Genomic DNA, 15,670 nt, shown 5'->3' on the forward strand with positions numbered 1-15,670 from the left:
TCTTCCTGTGGGTAGTGTTCATTATCATCGATGATCTGCCATTCACCATCTGCCGCCAGCTCGCCCACACTTATTAGTTCTTTGCTTAGGTCATCGGGCTGTATCTTGTCGATCAGGAAATCGTCCTCGTACCTGTTGTACCTCATGCCAGTGCGTTTGCGATTGCCACTCCTTGTCCCCGCTGGTATTGACAAGTCTGGTTCTGTCCACTTCGGCACCTCACCTTGCTCCGGATCGTTCCAATCTTCTTCCACAAAAGATTCCGCTTCAGAGTCCGCGTCTATTTTTTCATTGTCATCCAAACTCAAGTTCTCATTGCCATCATTCTTATCTCTGGTGCCTTTTTCGTTCACTTCACATGCTGGTTCCACCAGTAGGTACTCTAGTCCCTCCATGTCCTTTGGTATACACCAGTCCTCTGGGGATGGGACATGAGGCTTCAGGTTCTCATAATGTGCTGCTCGCCCAGTACTCAAGCGGTAGAACCGTCCTTGTTGATGTACTTCAGTTATCATGAATGGTCCTCTCCATTTCTTGAGTAGTTTCTTCGTCCCTTTGGGCGGTATCACATTCTGGAAAACCCACACATACTGGCCCACTTCATATGGCTTCGCCTGTAATATTTTTTCATCATATTTCTTGCGCTGTCTCATTTGTGCCTGCGCAGTGTTCCTCCTGCATAGCTCGTTTATTTCCTGCTGTCTCCTGATCGCTTCTTTCACGTAAGCTTGAGGCGACGTCCTCTTCCCTTCATACTCCGGGTAAAAAAACGTCAGGGGCATCGCTGTCTCTTTGCCTGTCAACATCATGAATGGACTGATTCCCGTCGTTGAGTGTTGAGTACTGTTGCATGCCCCTACGACTTGCGGCAGATTTTTATCCCAGTCCGTCATGTATCTAGAGCAGTATACCCTCAGCATGTTCACCAACGTTCTATTCTGTCTCTCTACCAGCCCGTTGGTCCGGGGATGGTAAGTCGTTGAGTGCGCTTGAGCGATGTGTGACCTCTTCATTAATTCCTTAGTCAAGTCCCCCACAAAGGCCTTGCCGTTGTCTGACTGAAAAGTCATTGGACAACCATACCTTGATATCCAATGGGTTATCAAGTGGTCACAAGTCTCCTCTGCCGAAGCTGTTTGACACGGCACCGCTTCTGCCAGCTTTGTGAAGTGATCAATTATAACCAGTATCTGGTTATACCCCGACTCCGTCATACAGATCTTCTGATGGTCTATTTGCACCACTTCATTAAATTCCGAGCTTTCCACCGACTTGAGTGGGAATTTCATCTTCCTTGGGTCTTTCACTTGCAAGCATGCCAGGCATGCATTCATCCACCTCTCACAGGCTTTCCTCAACCCTGGCCAATCGAACCTGTGAAGTATTCTTTGTTGCACCTTGTCTATCCCCTGGTGCCTCATTTGGTCGTGCAATCTGAATAGCACCTCTGTCTGATACAATTGTGGTAATATGATGAGGTTGTACTTGTGTAGTATCTTCTCCTCGTCTTTTCTCTTGCATGCTACCACCCCGTCAGCCGTGTGATAGAGTAACTCTTTCCTCTTTTTGTAGAACTGGCTCAAGATCTTGTAGCTGTCTTCTTCAAGTTCCCCTTTCTCCTTGGACCCCGTTCGGATCCATTTGGAGAGATTGCTTGTCATCTTGTCATTCTTCTGGGCTCTTATCAGGTCCGACAGCTTATATCTCACCTTGACATGTTCCTTCAGCGCCACGATCTGCCCATTCATCTCCCCAGGGTTGTGGACATCGTCATTCAGCTTCACGCATACTATCCTCCTTACTACCTTTATGTCATCTTCTGGCACCAGATTTGTTCTCACATTTGAATTGCATGATAGTTCCCTGAATAGCTTCCTCGAAACTGCAATCCTCTCAAGTTCTTCACCACCTCGTATTTCCTGCACGTCCAAGTTGAAGGTTCCTGAGGACGGATCTGTTTGTAATTCCCTGTCGTGGTGTCTAATATTTTCTTCTGCCAATATCATGCAGAGACTATCTTGATTGTCACTGCTCGCTTCCGAGTCCTCATCCCACATTTCACACTCCCCGGACAAATTCTCTCCTTCAGTGTTTTCTTCTTCCGTGGACGTGGACCGCTCCCCGGACTCTTGACCTAGTCCCAGGTATTCAGCTTCTTCCTTGAACTCCACTCTCTTTTTCCTAACTCTAGTCTGTTCAAGTAATTCGGCTGGGATCTTTTCAACCAGTGGCTGCACCACTTCCTTCCCATCAAGGTTAGTCACCTTCGAGGTATTTCTATCACTAGCTGTCCCGCTCTTTCGCAGTATTGTGACCTCAGGTTCCTCCTTACAGTTTTCTTGAATCACGGGCTTATCATCTGCTAGTTTCTCGAGTAACCCCCTTAAGTCTTCGTCTATTTGTGCTTCCCCCGTCTCTACCTGGTTGAGATCGTAGCCTTTTGCTTTGAGCGTCTCCCTCACGATCTTTGACTTGAGCATTATTCCTATCGGCATCCCTCGGTTCTTTTTCAAGATTGTTTCTTTCGTAGTATCTTTTGGTAACTCGGGGTGATCTTCTATTGGTTTGCCTGATTTGTCCAACCATCTCGTGAGAGGAAGACTGTCATACGTTTCCTTGTCCATGAAAGAGAAGCCATCCTTGATCTCAGGTCTATCTGCTTCCCTCTGTTCTTGTCTCTCGTAGAACTCCGTCTTCTTACTCAAGCTGGCAGCATTTTGATGTTTGTCTCGTGTTCTATGCTCAATTATCATATCGTATCCGTCCAGGCGAACTATCCACCTCCCAATGTAACTTTGGTCCATTGAGTACGTCTTCAGCCAGCTTAGTGCCCTGTTGTCGACTCGCAGCTTGAATGGCTCGCTGCCTAGGTATGCCCTATATTTCTCGACAAAGGTAACCACCGCGAACATCTCTGCTTTCGGTGCTCCGTACTTCATTTCCGTGTCACTTAGGACTTTTCTCCCGTACGCTATTGGTCTCAAGACTGTCTTCCCGTTCCACTCTTGTTCCTGGTGGAGTATTCCCGATATCGCTACTACCGACGCGTCCGTATCCAGCACGTACATCCCTTTCTCTGTTGGCATCCCTAGTACTGGTGCCTCGCACAACTCTTTCTTTATTCTCTGGAATGACTCTTCCGCTGCGTTGTTCCACGTGAACTTCTTGCCCTTGTGCCTCATTAATTGTTGCATCGGATAAACCTTGTCTGCATATCCTTTGACGAACTCTCTGTAGTAATTTGCAAAACCCAGGAAGCTCATCAACTTCAGCCCGACCTCTTCATGCACGCAAATACTTCGTCAAGTCTCTCAATGTGGTCCTCCATAGTGGGTGTCGCTATTACCACGTCATCCACGTAGCACATTACCAGATTGCCGTACTTTTTCGTCACGCCTATCAGCGCGTGTGCCATCAGCCGCTGAAACGTCGCAGTGGCATTGAATAGTCCAAACGGCATCCGTTTCCATTGAAACAGACCCAACTCGCAGGCAAACCCTGTCTTGTCCCTGTCCTGTTTCCTGAGTGGTACCTGCCAAAAGCCCGAGCCTAAATCAAGAGTCGTAAAAAATTTTGCATCACCTTACTTCGAGAGACTCTCATCAATCCTAGGTATGGGATAGGCATCCTTCACCGTGACGGAGTTCAGGTATCGAAAGTCACAACAAAACCTCAACTGGGCGCCTTTCTTTTTGGCCATGACTACTCCAAACGCCCACGGTGATTTGGATGGTTCTATCATGTCATACTCTAGTAGCGTCTCAATCTCCTTTCTACACGCATCCGATTTGTGTGGCGTCATGCGCCTCGCCCCCTCCTTGTGCGGTATTTCGTTTTCCTCAAGTTCTATTTCATGCTCAACAAAATTACAACACCCGATGTCTGCTTTATGTCTTGAAAAAACCTCTTCGTTCCGTTCTAGTGCGTCCTTGATGGCTTCGAGCGGTTCGTCCGTTAACTTGCCTCTTAAGTGTTCAATTTCCGGTAGGACCGGTTTATCACTCTGTATTTTGTCTAATGTGGGCCGTTCCGGGAAATTCGAACAGCTCGATAGTCCATCGTCTGCCTCTGACTTAAGTGACTTCACAAGACCTGATGAATCTTTTATTTTATTCAATCGTCTCAAGATACAAATTTTGTCCCTATGATTGGGACAATCAACAACTTCATTTTGTTTATGGTTTTCAGTCATTTCATATCGAGTTTTTACAGGTAAAGCATATCCCAGTTTCCTCCCCCTCTGTATCGTGATTGGCATGTCAAGGGTATTCAACAAGACACTCACGCAGAGGCCGCTCTTCGTGATCGAGAAGGATCTTCCTAAAACAGCAGCACTTTGACTATTTGGATTTGGGACTATGCATACCTGCTTGTTGTCACTTAGTTCATTGTAATTTTTCATTCGTAAGCTTACGATCGCCGCCTCGTTCGCCTTTAGCCTCACCCTCCTACTCAAGAATACCGGTGCTTTGGTTTCATTTGCCATTATTAAATTTACCGGTTTGATTGCGTACCTCCTATCCGGGTTCCGTATCCTGAACATTGCATTGTTTAGATCTTTCGCTACATCAAAGTTCCTGATGAAGTCTCTGCCTAAAATGAATTGGTCAGACTCATCTAGGTTTTCTACCACAAGAAAGCTCATCCACAGGTTACGTTCCCCCAGGTTGAGGGCTATTATCGGCGTTCTGCCCAACACCCGCAGGGCCCCTTTGTTTGCAGCTGACAATCGTATTCTCGAATCTATCAAATCATCTTTGTTGAAGCCCATTCGTTCCCAAGTTTCGATTGGTATGACACTCAAGACTGCTCCCGTATCAAGTAACCCACGTAACTGAGTCTTTTTACCACTTATGTCTAGCACATGTGCTGTCACATCTGCCTCTGTCCCGATGTGCATTGCATCTTCTTCAAGCATGGCGCAGTGTCCAATCGATCTCACTTTCAACTCTTCTTTTCCCACGTAGATTTGCCCAATTAGGTCTTCATCACATGTTATCATTGTTTTCGTATAGATGTTGATTCCATCTATATTTAGCATCACCTCATGTGGACCATAAGCTTCTGTGGACCTGTTATCAACACGTACCGACTTGCTGCCCCCTCTCGTCGTCTGTGGGCTTATGCAACTCAAGTAATCTGCGTACACATCAATGTGCATTATTGTCTGATCACTAGGTTCGCTCAAGTTTCTCGTTACTTCATGGCCGCCCACAGTTATTATTGACATTATTCTTGCCCCAATCTTTGTTATGCCAAATGGCTTTCCTGTAACCATCTTTACAGTGTTACAGTTTCCATTTCTTGTCGACCCCTCAGCAGCTTCTGGTATTTTTTGTGAGCAACTTAATGCTTCGTTCATTTTCTGTCTTTCGATTTCTTGCTTCAGCCGTTGTTCTATTTCTTTCGCTGCCAGGTCCTGTTTCACTTTGTTGATAGCCTCCGCTGCCGCCTTCTCATAATTTATTTCTAGAGCGTTCTTTGCCGTGGCCTCTATTGCACTATTACGTTGTGGTACAGCCTTCACTGTTTTTGTCGGTAGCTCCGCACTTGGCCTTTCTTGGTTTTTCGTCTCAAATTCACCTTGTCTGTTTCTCTGGTTCTGTACCGCTGCTAGCGCCAACTTGTGTTTTGGATGACTCTGATTCTTAACCGCCTCCCAAAACAACGGACAGTCCATCCTGAAGTGCCCCTCTTGGTTGCAGAAGAAGCATCTTGCACGTATTTTGATGATCAAGCCACTATAGAACTCGTGTTCTTCCATCTGGCTCATATCTTCCTCATCGGGTGCATATCCCAAACTCTTCATGCCCTGTTTGTATGTCGTGCAATCCGCCACATGATGATCAGCTGACCCGCAGTTAGCGCATGATCTGCGTTTGTCTATGTCATCTCTGGGCTTGTACCATGACGACCTTTGTGGCTGACTCCCCCCTGTGTATTCCTGTTGTCTGAGTACGAGTATTTCTTGGGTTTCAACAGCATGTACTCTCTTGACTTCTGCCTCTGTTGGTGCACTGTCTTTCGACAATGTATACTATGTTGCTAACATCGTTCTCAAGTCATCACTCTTTACCCCATCAATGAACTTTGAAGCGATGCTGAAGTTCCTTCGGTTGGTAGATTCTTCCGGGTCACTCCTTCTTCTCAAGCTCTCAAGATCATCTAGGAACCTGTCGATCGAATCATCGTCCCTTTGTCTTCTCTTTTCAAATCGCATCATCGATTGATGACCCTTCATGCCTGAGCCGAATCGATTTAACAATATTTCAAAGATTTTGTCCGCTGTATCGCATTCCTCTTCTTTCTTCGCAACCACGCATTTCAATGCTGTGCCTTCCAGATTGCTCAGTATTGCCGTGCATGCTTGTCTCTCATCGTTCAAGTTGTCTTGTTCCAAGTGCAACCTCATGACTTCTACCCAAATGTCAATGCATCCATCTGAATCGTCTTTGAATTCTTTTGGTTTCTTGAAAGTTTTTCTGGACTTGTTGCTTCCTCTGTCGCTCGAATCGGTGTTCCTTGTAGCGAAGAAGGCCTCTAGTGTCCTGTTCATCATTTCCCAGGTGCTTGCCCATGTCATCGCATCCGGTCCCACGTTGTTCTGACTCGTGGAGTCTCCTGGACCACTAGTTGTGTTCGCTGTTTCACTTTTTATAATCGCCTTGGCCCCCACCGGTGCCGTACTCGCAGCCTCCCGGGTTACTGGTAACGGTGTTGACTGTCATTTGTTCCTTTGTGATTCCACGAAGTCAACTCTATTACCTTGTGTCCGCTCCGCCGCTGGCCTGTCTTGTGGTGTTGAATTCCTCAAGATAGCGTCCAACTTTGTATGTATCGCACTTGAGCTCTCAGCCTGGTCCCTACTCATCGTATCCATTCTCGTTTCCAAACTTCCCAACTGGCTATTCACTGCGTCATATCGCTAATTCATTTCTAGCATGTCTTTTCTGATGTTCTTGTCTCGCTCTCCTTCAGTGGTTTCTACTTTGTCAGACATCTGCTGAAGCTTTTCCTCCGTTGCTCTTGCTGGAAATAATTGTCCAGGTACTCATGTTTGTTGTTACTCATTTCCTTCCTTATCAAATTTCTATCGATTTTGCTGTGCTTCAGTTTCTCATCTATCTGATCTAGCTTCGCCATCAAATCACCTAGCTCAAGAGTAGCTGTTCCATGGTCAGTTGTTGTCCTGTTGTTGGTTGCTGTTCCCGGTCTGAACTGGTCTTCGTTTTGGTCGGTGTCTGTCGTTCTCGTGGAAACTGTTCCGAATGTTTTGCCTTTCTCGGCTTTCGTCTCTTCCACTGCTGCGTCTCTCGACTTCATTCCGACCATTATCGCCAATCTTTCAGAAAAAGACGTTCTCTTTTGAGACTCATCCTTCACCGTTTCTGGCGTGTTGCCTGTTGTGTCTTCCACGTTTTCTATCGGTGAGAACTCCATGGGCTTCGGATTAGGTTCTTCCGCATTGGGCATCGGAGTTGACTCTGTCGTTTTCTTTCCTACTTCATCCACACTTTGATCCGGTGTCTCTAGATCAATCTCGATGGTGGGTTCTACTCGTTCCCCTTCCGTGCCCTCTTTTGCTCTGTTCTCCGTTGTACTCCTCGTGCTGACCATACTAACTGAGAAATTCTTCTTTGTTACCTTCGGACCCATTGATGTGGTTTTTCGTAGCGACGAGTTATACTTTGTCTTCGCCTCGGTAGATCTTTTTTCAGCTACCGGTACCCTGCTCAGCCTCATTATTTACAATTGTTACTATGTACAGTGTTACTATCTACAAAATTCTACTCTAAGGTTAAAACCTCTTTTGATAAAATTTCATAAGAAGAAATATTCAATTTGCTAAAAACAACTTTCCCTGAACTTATGAAATTTCTATGTGTTAGGATTGAATAGAAAATTTGATTTTGCAATTGGTTACTTCAACCTGATTAGTATTCTTTTAGTACCCCCTTCTTTATGCTGTTCCAAGACTTTCTCTCTACCGTCTCAAGACTATCCAGTGTTGTCCCAGTACTTCTTGTTAGTGTCCTCAGACCACTGTCCCAAGACCCTTGCTCTCAGTCTGCTGTCCCAAGACTACTGTCCCAAGACCAACGTCCCAAGACTAGTGTCCCAAGACTAATGTACCAAGCCCAATGTCCCAAGACCAATGTCCCAAGACCAATGGCCCAAGACCAATGTCCCAAGACCAATGTCCCAAGACCAATGTCCCAAGACCAATGTCCCAAGACCAATGTCCCAAGACCAATGTCCCAAGACCACTGTCCCAAGACCCATGTCCCAAGACCACTGTCCCAAGACCAATGTCCCAAGACTACTGTCCCAAGACCAATGTCCCAAGACCAATGTCCCAAGACCACTGTCCCAAGACCAATGTCTCAAGACCACTGTCCCAAGACCAATGTCCCAAGACCAATGTCCCAAGATTGTTTCGTACCAAGACTGCTCTGGTCCAAGACTGTCCCAAGGCTGCACTGTCCCAAGACTGTCCCGATACTGCTCTGTCCCGCGACTGTCCCAAGACCGTGTTGTTCCAAGACTGTCCCCAGATTGCAATGTCCCAAGACTTCTTCGGTACTGTCCCAAGACTCGTCACTGAGTTTCTGGATATCGGGTCTCTTCTTCTTCTTTGTAGGGACTATTGAACCACTGTACCTTTACCACCACTTGAGCTCTAGTAAAAAAATTTCCAAAATCCCTATCTTAATGGTCAAAACCCAAATACTAATACCCCTGTATTTTCCTCTATCTCTATGTTTTAGGCTAATTGAAACCCTACATTCCCCGCAGGTATCTTGTGATCACCTGTTCGTTAAGAATACCAACAACAAATTTTCACCAAAACGTAAAAATTTAAACTGGAAAAAATTTCAAAAACGGATGAATGAAACCTCCTGAGATTCAAGGTTGACCGATGTCAATCTTTGTCCAAAAAAATGTCTGGTACCCGATTGCCACGCGTTTTCCTCCCCCCTGCTAGCGATCTTATGGGGTATCACAAAAACTGTCTATGTCCGTTCCCCCCTACCGATCCGACCAGGGTACCTACCTTAACCTGATTTTAATTTTGGATATCCGCTTCTTATAACCAACGCGTGTAAATATCTAATGTAACTAAATCGACGATGCCGAACAATTAGTTACTCTAACGTGTCCCCCCTTTTTACAATTTACAACCGCTAACCTCTAACTTAACCAGCCCCCCTGCTAACCTCCCCCTCTTTAGCCCCCCTCTTAAGCCGAAAAATCCCTTAAGCGCCGGGTGCTAAACCTCTCGAGAGAAAACCGTAGACCTCTTTCCAGGCCTGCTTGTGTAAAAACTTCCTCAAAACAATGGGGCTCCGCTTATCCAATTTTACACTTATCTCCTATAAAGTAATGTGGATTCTAACGATACCCATTGCCCAGCTTGAGAACACCCCTGTACGTCCCTTTGTAGTGATCCTGTGCTGGTTGTCTCTGTTCTGCAATTGACAGCAGCACCACTTTTCCACTTGGCTGGTCACCTCTTCCAGTCAAGTTTCCAGTGGGTTCAGCTCAGTCCTTCTGAACCACTTTCCCACTCGGCTGGTCACCTCTTCCAGTCAAGTCTCCTAGTGGTCCGGTTCGATCCTTGTGAACGACTTTCCCACTCGGCTGGTCACCTCTTCCAGTCAAGTCTCCTAGTGGTCCGGCTAGGTTGCAATTTATCTGAAAACCCTTAACAACGCCCCCCACTCGGGCACCTTAATGAAGTCACTGGTTTAAATTGCTAGATTGATCGAAACGATCGGTCTTATAAAACAGTATTGGTATACTATTTAATTAATATAAAGGTTTGATCCAAATGATCCGGTATCAATGTCACTGTCTTTTCGTTTTATGGTTTTTGTTCCTTTTTCTATTCTTTTATGGTTTTTGTTTTGCTTTTTGTCTTTTTGCTCGTGTTTTTGTCCCCCTAGTTGCCCCCCTCACTCGTTTAGCTAGGCCTCGTTCGGAGAGCGTACCAGGAAGTTTTCTCAAGTTTTCTTAATAAGCTATCACGGTACAACCGGAAGGTTTACACGTTCCCGCTGAACCGTACCACCGGTACTCTAGAATGGGCATGCAGCCCGGAGCTGTGTCAAGTGGGTTCGACTCCGTAGTCATGATGTCGTAAAAACACCCAGGAGCGCCATAAAAACACTATGTAACAGTCGCCTACTTCAGTCACATATGAGGCTTAAGAAAAATAGGCCCTATAACCATTGGTTCAGGAGTCAGGGACACTATCTCTTGTGTTTTTCTACCTCAAGAACGGTCGGAGCCAATTCGTTTCGCTTGCGACATGAGACTAGAACCCGTTACAGCTTAAAGGCTACTACCAAAATATCCCCCCACTCTAGAAAATAAGAACGTTCCCATACTTAGGTCTCAAAATACCCAAAATACACGAACGCCGTTAAAAACTGGGTCGGAACAATCCGTTAAGTTACTTTTTATTGGACAGTGGAACTTTGATCCATTTCAGATGGATCAACCTAAAACTCGCCTTATCTCAACATAGCAATCATAAAACACACTCGAGAAAATTAAATTAGGGACTCACATGTTGATGCACTCAAGCACAGGGAGTAATTAAATTGATAAGCAACTCGAGAATTAAATAATATAACTAGATAAGTTCAATACTAATCAGTTTTGATAACAGAAGTAAGTTCTGACTCTAGAATTGGAGTTTTTGCATGAATCATTGGGACACTCAAGCTGTCCACCTTTCCATTGAAGGCTCACTCTGGTTCGTTTCGAATAGTTGTTCTCTCTTCTTTTGATTATTTCTCCTCCTATTTCAGGATAGGACAGCTCTACTCGTGTCTTATTTTGTATCGGGAAATTGCGAATATCAATTTCCCGCTGTTTTATTCAAGTACTTTCTCGCGATTGTAAATCGGTCGTTCTGATTCTTCACTTTTGTGTTTTCAGTTGGTGCGAGAAAACTGAGCATGACAGGCTCCATTCGAAATTTTGAAAATAAAAACTTCACTCCAAAATCACGTATTTTCGTGTCCCTCAAGGTCAAACTTCCAGATATGACCGACTGGCACATTATTTCTGCTTGTTCTAGTTTATCTACTAATTTTCTAAAATCTAAGTCTGGTTCACGAAATGAGGAAGGATGAGATGCTCTCTTTTTTATAGCTATTTTCCTTAATTGAGGTGTTAAGGTCATCATTAAAATTTCTGTCATTTTTGTGTTTTTGTAGTCATGTGTATTAAGTGAATATGCTTTTCGAACTAGTGTTTCGATTCGTACTGCTAATTGTTTTATTGTTTCATTTGGTAATCTGCGTATTTCGTTGCATAAAACTCTTTGATGTTGTTTGTTTCTTTCAGAATCATACATTTTTGAAAACTCTCGTCCAAATCTTTTCCAATCTGATTTTATTTCTATAGGTAGTACTGAAAACCATTTTTGAGCATCGCCATCTAGTGTTGTTTGGATTAACGCTGTGCGTCTATGTATCCAATTTTGATGGAGTGGTGTATTAATTGGTTCAAGTCCTATATTTAAAATTAAATTTGCTGTGACTGCGTTTAAATAGTCTTCTACAGAATATTCAGGGTCTGTTCCTGTGAACACCATCAGTGGTTTATTCGATCTTATTGATGATCCACCCATGAGGTATGGATTTATAGTCATCTGTAGTGATTCTGCGGCATTTGGCATTTGTGAAAAATTTGAAAGTTGATTTTTTGTTATTTCGTGTTGCTGGAGGTAAAATGGAAGCGGTATTTCATTTTGCATTTGAGTTGGTTGATAAGAATGCATAGCCATTGGGTTTTGTGGCTGTATTGGTTGAAAAGATTGTGTATTAAATGGGTTTTGTATATGCATTTGTTGTGGATTTTGTATATCTGCTGGATTTTGTGGGTAAATTTTCATATTTTGAGATGATTGAGACTGACGCGGTCTCTGTGTGCGATATTCTTTGGTATATGGTGCAAAAATATCTAGTTGATAGTAATGATAAGTAATTCAGATAATAAGTAATAATCAGATGATAAGTAATTTCTGTTATAAGGTGTTTGTTGTTTGTTCTTATTTTGTTGAAAAAACGGATAATTTTCACTATAATCCTGTGGAGGGTGGGGACTTTCTGGAAAATTTATTGAATTGGTCGATGTATTTGGGAGATTCCAATAATGGGAACATACGTGATTTAAATTTTGTGTATTTTTTCGGGGGGTTGATTTGTTTTTTGTTGGTGTGCATAATTATTATTGTGTTCTGCAAAAGTGTTTTTTTAACGTTTTTTATGTTTTTTACGGTTTTGTCATTGGTCTATATGTCTGATAGTCCATATGTGAGTATTTTGGAGCAACCGAAGGTTTAACGGTTGACTGTAAGGTTACCTGTGGTAGTAATGTATTTGTATTTTTTGGTGTTGCTAGATTTTGACGTATTGGTGAAATACTTTGTTGTGTGGTTGTTACTGTTGTTTGGACTACTTCTTCATTTATGAAGTGTGATGGTGTTTGAATATCTTGCTGTGTAAGATTTCTGGTTCCATTGAGATTTTCATTATGTGTGACTGTTGAATTTAAGCTGGTATTTCGTGTATCAGGTAAAAATGTATTATAAATTAATGGTGTTGCGTCAATCGTTAATGGTATTACTTTTACATAATCTCTGTGAAAAGATATTGCACTTATCGCTTGACTCGAGATACCTTGTGGAATGTTTATAATTGCTGGATGAGACCATTCAGGGTCCCAAACGTAATCTGATTGTTCTGCAATGACAGTGTCGTCATTGGTACTTTGGGGTTTGAAATTTTTTCTTGCTTGTGAAATTAAATATAGATTGTGGGTAAAATAATCTATTATAAACCATGCTAAAAATTTTTGCAAATCATGTTCAGTGTTTTGTGAGACATCATTATTGGTGAAATTTTCACGGATTATATGTAAAAATGTTGCAAATATTGTGATTTCTTTTCTTACTTTTGTATGTCGGATGTTTCTGTTGGTGATGTGCTTTGAACTTCTGTTTTTTCTAATAGAGATATATAACTATATATTATTGCAAAAACTTCGGTAGTGAATATTGAGTTTGCTCTTTGTGAATTATGATATTGTATGCTTTTGATGTATTCTATGCATACTTTCGAAAATTCTAAATCTATATCGTCTGTTTGAATTACATATTTGTTATGAGCTGTTCGTCGTGTGCTGAATTCTATGGTGTAGATTCCATATTGTTGTGTTAGGTTACATATGTCTTTTAGATAATGTTCTATAATTTGTCTTTTGATTTTTACATCCGGGAATTCTGCTTTGCATGGACTGATTCCTGGTTCAAACAAATTTACGAGTAGGTTTTTACAAAATCGTGTTTGTCCTCTATCATGGAGTGAATCTATAAGAAAGGTAAAAACAGCTTCTTCATCTGGACTTTCGTCACTTTGAGTGTGGCTCATGTTTTTTTTTGATGACTGTTAATATATATTTATCAATATGTCTAATTGGTTGATTCCAATTATATAGGTGTACTGGTTTGTGTTTATATTGCTTTTTTATTCTTCTTTTTCCTCTTTTTGATGAGTTCGAAGTTGTTTCTGAGTCGGAAAAATATAATTGATCATGGATGGGGCATTTTTTATTTATTGATTCCTTTAATTTGTATAGTTCGTCTAAACTGTTGGTTACTGATTCGGAAAATGCGTTACTACTTTTGAAAATCTTTTTCGTGTGATTTGTCTTTGTTTGCTTATAATTTTTCTTTTTATTGTTTGTCGTTTTGTTCGAATGTATGCAAATGTTTGTGTATGTGGGGTTATTACAAGATCATATTTTTGGTTGTCTATTCCACAATTGTGTAAAACGATTGTTTGTTTTTTTTCATAAATTTTTGATCGACATAAGTTTTAGGATGAGGGATGCTAGAAGTTATTAGTGATTTATATTTTCCTAGACTGTTAGTCCTTACGATTTTTTGGTTAGCTTAACCTGGGTCTTTTTGTTCAGGGTTGGAGAGAAAAGTATATCGATTCCGGAGAATGATTTTTTACTTTCTCGTGGCTAGTCTAAGTTAAGGTGTTAACTTACTTAATCTTACTTAGGGGTAGTGATTGTGTTCAAGGGTTGGAGAATAGTAAATCAATCCACAAGGTTCAGGTATAATTAGAACGCAAGTAGTTCGTTAGATACTATTTTAAACTTACTAAGTCTACGATCTATCCTGGGTCTGGTAAGAAGAGGGTTCAAGTGAAGGTTGAATAACCGAAGTTCTTCACTGTTTAGCTTAATTTGAATGGTTAGTGTTATTAAAAATTTCAGGTAGTCCTGGGTCTTTTGAAAAGTTTGGGTAGTAAATCGAAGTTTGAGGTCGTTAGACACTTGATAAGTGGGTGGGGGAGAACAGAAAAGTTATTTTTGATCCAAGGATAAGCCTTGTTGATCAGAATTAAAAATTATTGAGATAGAAAATTTATTAAGATCAAAGGATAAGCCTTGATGATCTGGTTTAAAATTAAGTAAATTTAAGTTTAAAATGGTTTAAATTTATTTGATATAAAGTTTTAGTTTTTTATGATGTTAGTTAGCTTATGATTGCTGTTATGTTTAGGTGATGAAGCTGGAACAACAGGATGATGTATATATACTAACAATTTATTGTATGCTACTATTTTTTATTTTTATATTTTAATAAATATTTTTTTCTCATAAATATGTTTCATATAATACTGCAGAAGTTGAGAAAACGATCTGAGATCTTTTTATCAATCGTTATTGTACATTAGTAATTTTGGTTAGCGCCTGAAATAATTGGTTAGCGCCTTCAAAATTTTGTGTTTGCAAATGAAAATCTAAATTCATTGCTAATAAGATTCAAATATAAAAGTTTGTGTTTGCTTTTGCCGTACAACCATGAAACTAAATGGTAAGTTTCTACGTAGTCGTATATCGTCTCTTGTCCGAGGTCTTCTTCCAATACCGGGTAGTTCTAGTATTGTGCGGAATATCGGCTCTGATCTATTGAGTCGTAGCGACATTTCAATTAAGTTATTATCGTGTAACATTTTGAAAATGTTTTGTCTAATTTCTAATCTATATTTGGTTAATTCTAAGCTATTAAGGTCTTATTCGAGACTTATGGTCGCACCAGATGAGTTAGGTCCTTTTGGTTAACTCATAGAGTAATTTCGGATAGGGTACACCGTCTGCTCGTAACGCTATCTTACTTTCGGCCGGATAGATTCGTGCAACTTCTTAGTCTAATACCGATCCTAATCTTACTCTTATATCTACTAGTCTCAGGGTGTTTAACTAGTCTCTGCTAGGCTCAATAGATCTAGAGTATACTGGCTTATTGCGGCAGCTGAAGTTCTCTTGGAGAGGCAACTAATTTCTAAGTTAAATTCAAATCTCTCTGGTGCTGAAATTACAAGTAATTTCAGCACTTACAAATAAGTGGGTTGTTAGTTGGATGGATTATGATTGGTTAATATTAAATATTTTACAGTGGTAAAATATCTAATTTATCCAATAAAAAAATGTAGTTTAGATCAGGTTCCAGAGCATTCGATAAGATAAGCTTTAACGAACCACCTCCTACTGTCGCTGATTACAAAATTAACTCAGTTTTTTCGGAAAACCTTTGCAAAAAATGAAAATTCGCAGTACGAATTATCTGCGAAAAAAA

The sequence above is a fragment of the Symsagittifera roscoffensis genome, chromosome 1 (genome assembly GCF_963678635.1).
Source record: "Symsagittifera roscoffensis chromosome 1, txSymRosc1.1, whole genome shotgun sequence".
Taxonomy (NCBI): Eukaryota; Metazoa; Xenacoelomorpha; order Acoela; family Convolutidae; genus Symsagittifera; species Symsagittifera roscoffensis.